Source organism: Berghia stephanieae, chromosome 11, assembly GCF_034508935.2.
Source record: "Berghia stephanieae isolate SIO BIC M18660-M18661 chromosome 11, UCSD_Bste_1.3, whole genome shotgun sequence".
NCBI lineage: Eukaryota > Metazoa > Mollusca > Gastropoda > Nudibranchia > Aeolidiidae > Berghia > Berghia stephanieae.
The window spans coordinates 4,989,948-4,996,529 of NC_088370.1; the positions used below are offsets into that span (position 1 = coordinate 4,989,948).

The 6,582-nt window shown below is 36.3% G+C and overlaps 1 long non-coding RNA gene across 1 annotated transcript; it reads right to left on the minus strand.

Annotated features, from left to right (window-relative positions):
• Positions 1-1,585: 1,585 nt before the first annotated feature.
• Positions 1,586-4,354, minus strand: LOC144957155 (uncharacterized). Its single transcript, XR_013642088.1, has 2 exons — positions 4,216-4,354; positions 1,586-1,782 (listed from the first exon to the last, which is right to left on the minus strand). It is a non-coding gene; the product is annotated as an uncharacterized LOC144957155 (long non-coding RNA).
• Positions 4,355-6,582: the final 2,228 nt, after the last annotated feature.

The following is a 6,582-nucleotide window of genomic DNA, read 5'->3' on the forward strand; positions in this document are numbered from 1 at the left end:
GAAATGACCGCATCATCGTGCCCTCCACCCTTCGCAAAACACTTCTAAAAAATGCACATGTAGGTCACCCCGGCATCGTGCGCATGAAAAGAAAACTACGCGAGACCTACTGGTGGCCAGGCCAGGACTCTGACATAGAACTCTATGTAAAGCACTGCGCAGGATGTCAACGCAGTGACAAATCAATGGCTCCAGCTTCAGTACCGCAAACAACAATTCCGCTGCCAGACAAACCATGGAAAAAATTAGCAATCGACATTTCTGGCCCATTCATCATCGCACCCCAGTCCTCCAAATTCATTGTTGTTCTAATGGATTATTACTCAAAATTCCCCGAGGTTTTTCTTACTTCAACCATCACTGCATCTAAGATCATCACATGGTTGACAGAAATCTTCTCTAGATACGGAGCACCTGACCAAATAGTGTCTGACAACGGCACGCAGTTCACAAGTGCTGAATTTGCCGCTTTCATGGAAAAATTTAATATTCGTCATCTTCGCACAGCGGTATACAACCCGCAATCTAACGGTTGCGTAGAACGTTTTAATCGCCACTTGAAATACGGCATTCAAGCCTTTCAGGATGACAATCTTCCTTGGGAGACTGGCATTCACAATCTCCTAAGGAACTATCGTGCAACAGCTCTCAATGCTAATACCAAAAGTCCAGCAGAGCTACTATTCGGAAGGAAAATGCGCCTGCCTTTCGAAGTGCAGAAGGATTCATCGAAAATACCGCCAATACGTGGCGAAAACGTCATATCATCATCTGAATCAGCTCCGACAATAACGTCACGAGGTCCTTATCGTGTCGGCGACAACGTGCTTGCCCGGAAGCCTAACGTATTAAAAGGACTATCACCATGGTCTCGCCCTCTCTCTGTCATTAAAGTCCTTGGTAATTGGACATACCTTCTTTCGGATGGCCAGGTATGGAATGCAAGAAAACTAAGAAGATTCTTGGATAGTGATATTCAATGGATTTACACTGCCCAGAAACTACCAAGAAGATCGGGTCGCCAAAATCGAGGAGTTCCGCCTGCTCGATACCCTGAACAATATTAATTCTTGCATTGATTTCAGTCTCTTATTTCTAATTTCTTAATTTAGAAGGGGAGAGGATGTTGTGTCTGTCTGTTAGTGCGTTCGCTTCTCTTTCCTGTAACCTTACTCTTCGTGGGCTTTCCCACCTAGTACCATCGTCTTTGAATGCTTGAGTAAGAATGTGATACATCTCTACTCTGTATCAATTACTGTCACTGTCAACCTAGGATGGGTGAAAGGAGTTTGAATGAAAGTGCATTTCCTAAGAGTTCAGTTTGTGTTTGTACGTTGACTAGTGAGGAACGTTAGCCACTAGCTCAACCTATACTTAGTTTTATACAACCTTTATTACGTGCCTATTTTCTACTGTATTCTATATATTATATTATGTGTGTGTCGTCATAAATAAATATTAAATATAACTACAATCGGTTTTAATTCATTCAGACTTTCAATGTTGTGTTAACCAAGAACCCACTATAACCACGACACCACAATTATCATTATCATTATTATCATTATCATTATCATTATTATTATCACTTGGCCAGTTTGGTAGGAGAGCCATCATCCGCGTCTTCTGTAGCCTCCGTATAGGTCGTATTGACACTGGGATGGGACTTCAAGGCCAACGGTGAGATAATGTGACGGTATTCACTGTACTCCGGAGTCAAGTCTTCACTCATTTCCGGGGTGTGTCTTCTCACCGGAACATTGTTGGTTGCCATGGTTTCACCTAAACAATATTTTTAAAATAAAAAAAAAAAATATAGCAATACCCCAAAAAAAACCCCAAAAACTAGACCTAACAAATACTTAAAAGCAAAGCCTAAACAAAAAAAAAAAAAAAAAAAAACAACAAAAAAACAAAACAAAACAAAAAAAAACAAACAAAACAACTGAGCAAAGCAAAAACAAATAATAAAAAATAAAATAATTTAAAAAGATTAAATGAAACAAATATAAAGGACAGCAAAGAGAAAAAAAGACGAACCAACCCCCCCCCCCCAAAAAAAAACAACAAAAAACAACAAAAAAAAAAACAAACAAACAAAAAACAAAACAAAAAAACAAAAAAAGCACAAAAAACAAACTCGGAGGAAGTAATGCGGTATTAGCAATACTTACACTATTTCCACAAAAAAACAACCACAAAAAAAAAAAAACAAACAACAAAACAACAACAACAACTATTACTACTACTACCACCATTACTACTACTACTATTACTAATAACACTACTACCACTATTACAACAACAACAACAACTTCTGCTACTACTACTACTACTATTATTATTATTATTATTATTATTATTATTATTATTATTATTATCATTATTATTATTATTATTATTATTACTTTAACTACAACAACAACAACTCCTACGACGACTACTTCTTCCATACGACTCCTACTAATACTACAACCATTACTAATACTACCACTACTACTACCATCACCACCATTACTACTACTACTAATACTACAACTACAACTACTACTCCTACTACCACTACTACTACTACTTATACTGCCACCACCATTACTACTACTGCCACTACTACTACTACTATCACCACTACCACTACAAACCTTTTGACTGATGAACAGTGTCGATTCACATCACATCATGATATGTACAAAACAACTAACTCACCACAAACAATCGCATAACAATGAATGTACACCAATTGGACAGCTGTGAAATTTTGTAGGTTCGTCGTTGTAGGTGAAATTGAAATCCAAATTAAAACGTTTATAAGAATACGTAATATGTAGCGGAAGCGATTCCACCAACTGTTGTGCCTACAAATTGGTTTGTTGAAATGTCAACTGGTTTAACCAGCCAAGTGTCGTACTCTGGAAAAACTCGTATTTAAAAATTTGGCCAGAAAACTCGTCCTTCCTATAGAGATCGATTTAAATGACCCTCGTCTTGGAAAAAATAACTCTCAAACCTGGGACTTCGGCGAAGTCCCAGGTTTGAGAGTTATTTTTTCCAAGACGAGGGTCATTTAAATCGATCTCTATAGGAAGGACGAGTTTTCTGGCCAAATTTTTAAATACGAGTTTTTTCCAAATTTCGTCAGTTAATTGGTTAAAGCTGATCAACTGTCGAGTCTACAATAATAATTTGTTGTTGAATCCAAACAGTTAGTTAAGATGATACGATCTAATCAGTTTTTGGAGTTTACGATTTGTTGTTGTTGAAATCCCAATAGAAAATAAAATAACTATTGAATATAACAATAAATAATATGCCATCGATTGTTGAAAAGCCAGATAGGTCTTAACTCTCTCCTTACCAGACATTTTCAGGATTTTCCCCAAAACTTCACAATCAACTTACACAAAAATATATTTTTAATCACTCAAACACAATAGCAATAAGTTCTTGCGAAACATAATTTCTTTAGCAAAGCAAGCTCTATCTACAACACACTGTTCATTTTCTTTAAATTTTATGATGTACAAGAGAAATTCGAATAAGAAAAATAAATGTTGGTTGTATCATAACGAATGTGACGATTTTCCTATAGTTGGTATGGAGAGGGTTAAGGTGATGCGAATTGATCAACTATTGAATGTACGCTTGATTGTTGAAATCCTAACATAGTTTAAGATGACGATATAACCTATCTATCTATGTTAGATATTGAAATCATTTGAATATGTATGAAAGCTCAACAAGAATGATGTGCTTTTATAAAACGACACGACCTCAGTTGACAAAGTCGGTGGATTGAAAATTCGGATAAAAGAGAAATATTATTTATAAGCAACATATTTACTTTAACAATAATATTTCAAAATCACGATTTCCCTCGGATGGGAAAGGTTTCGAATAAGTAGTTTTTTTTTCATCTCACTAACATTATTTTTTAGTTGTCAAAATATCAAATGGACCAAACATTGGTTAAGAGATGATTATTTTTTTTTCTGTTTGACACTACAACATTTTCACATTTCCCAATGCTTACCCTGAAAACTATATATATATATATATATATATATATATATATATATATATATATATATATATATATATATATATATATATTATATATATATACATATACAGCCTGCAACTAAAATAATAGAAAATGAATAAAAACGGCAAACTAAACCGAATGAAAAAAAAAAAGACAAAAGATTACTAACTTACTTATTCTCTTGATGCTTGAATACTGAATCCACATAGAAATAAAAACCCACCAATTCCTCAGTGACGATAAACCTGTCAGTTTAAATAAATGGTCACCATTTAAAAGTATGATATGTCTTTACGCATGGTTGATGTGTTGTTACAACCATTGATGCTATTTTATTTGTCGAAAAGATTTATAAATATCAAACGGCAGCCAAACTGTTAACCCCTCACAAGCGAGGTTTGTTTTTACTCCGACCTGACATCATATTAACTCATTCAACTTCAACCCTAACACCGTCTGTTATGAAGTATGAAGATATGAAGTGAATAGAAAAGTGCCAGAAGACAATAGAGAATAAAAATTTTTCGCTGCGGTGGTGGGGTTTGAACCTGCGACCTTATTGGTACCTTGTTGTTACCAACATAAGTGCCTGCTCCACTCACTTTTCTGAATTAAAAATTCACCCCATACACCGGAGCATACTCAATGTCTCAATCGTTTCTATGTTATATGTTTGTGTTGAGAATATTGGCTATTAAGCTTAACTGCTGGTCAAAATTATTCGCGATGGTGGTGTACGAACGAATCGGCGGTCTCAAGAAGTGGGTGAGAGAGGGATCTAGTAATGACTGAGTTTGAAACGAATATTTTTGTGTTCGTGGATAGCTCACACGGTAGAGCCACGCTCTCACCTGCCAGGCGGAGTTGTCGTACCAATAAGGTCGCAGGTTCAAACCCCACCACCGCCGCGAAAATTTTTTATTCTCTATTGTCTTCTGGCACTTTTCTATTCACTTCATATCTTGTTGTTACCAACATAAGTGCCTGCTCCACTCACTTTTCTGAATTAAAAATTCACCCCATACACCGGAGCATACTCAATGTCTCAATCGTTTCTATGTTATATGTTTGTGTTGAGAATATTGGCTATTAAGCTTAACTGCTGGTCAAAATTATTCGCGATGGTGGTGTACGAACGAATCGGCGGTCTCAAGAAGTGGTGAGAGAGGGATCTAGTAATGACTTTGAGTTTGAAACGAATATTTTTGTGTTCGTGGATAGCTCACACGGTAGAGCCACGTACCAATAAGGTCGCAGGTTCAAACCCCACCACCGCCGCGAAAATTTTTTATTCTCTATTGTCTTCTGGCACTTTTCTATTCACTTCATATCTTGTTGTTACCAACATAAGTGCCTGCTCCACTCACTTTTCTGAATTAAAAATTCACCCCATACACCGGAGCATACTCAATGTCTCAATCGTTTCTATGTTATATGTTTGTGTTGAGAATATTGGCTATTAAGCTTAACTGCTGGTCAAAATTATTCGCGATGGTGGTGTACGAACGAATCGGCGGTCTCAAGAAGTGGGTGAGAGAGGGATCTAGTAATGACTTTGAGTTTGAAACGAATATTTTTGTGTTCGTGGATAGCTCACACGGTAGAGCCACGCTCTCACCTGCCAGGCGGAGTTGTCGTACCAATAAGGTCGCAGGTTCAAACCCCACCACCGCCGCGAAAATTTTTTATTCTCTATTGTCTTCTGGCACTTTTCTATTCACTTCATATCTTGTTGTTACCAACATAAGTGCCTGCTCCACTCACTTTTCTGGTTTCAGAGTGATGGCATCTTTTTTTTTTCTAGTCTAACTATGCTGGTCGTGCATAAAGATCCTCTATCTTCGCTCTTTTACGTCCCGTACGTAATCCAAAGAATCTACCTGTACATCCTACTACTGAAATAGTTATGTAACCTATTCATTTTAAGCACTCATAAGGACTGATTACTTAGACCCTACCAAGGATTTAGGAACCAAAAGAGTAGAGAGTTTGATGTCCCGACGACTTAACTTCTCTATTTCAGTCCCACCGTTAAAAGGTTAATCCCATCGTTGCTATGATAATCATTTCTTTTGACGTGTCTTTTTATAATATTTCTATTTAGGTGTTGCTTTTTCATTTAAGCATCAAAGACTCGCCAAGCATCGTTACAAACACACAATAGATTCCGATTGGGTGGGAGATAACTTGTATTTTACAGATAATAATGATATGCCAAAGTTACTGATTGCTTCACTGGTCTCCAATAGATTCACAGACAAAGAATTGATGAAAATTGATTATGACATTAATATTAACAAACGTGTGACAGATATCCTTTATATTATTAAGAAAAGTTGGGGACAAATTAATGTGTACACTGGCTGTGATTTCATCTACAATATTATAATAATATTCTTATTATCCTGGCTGTAAAAAGGGGGATAGGAGGCAGTTTCGAAAAAAACCCAAAAACAAACAAACAAAAAAACTAACAAACAAACAAAAAACCCCAAGAAAAAAAAACAAAAAACACAAAACAAAACAAAACAAAACAAAAA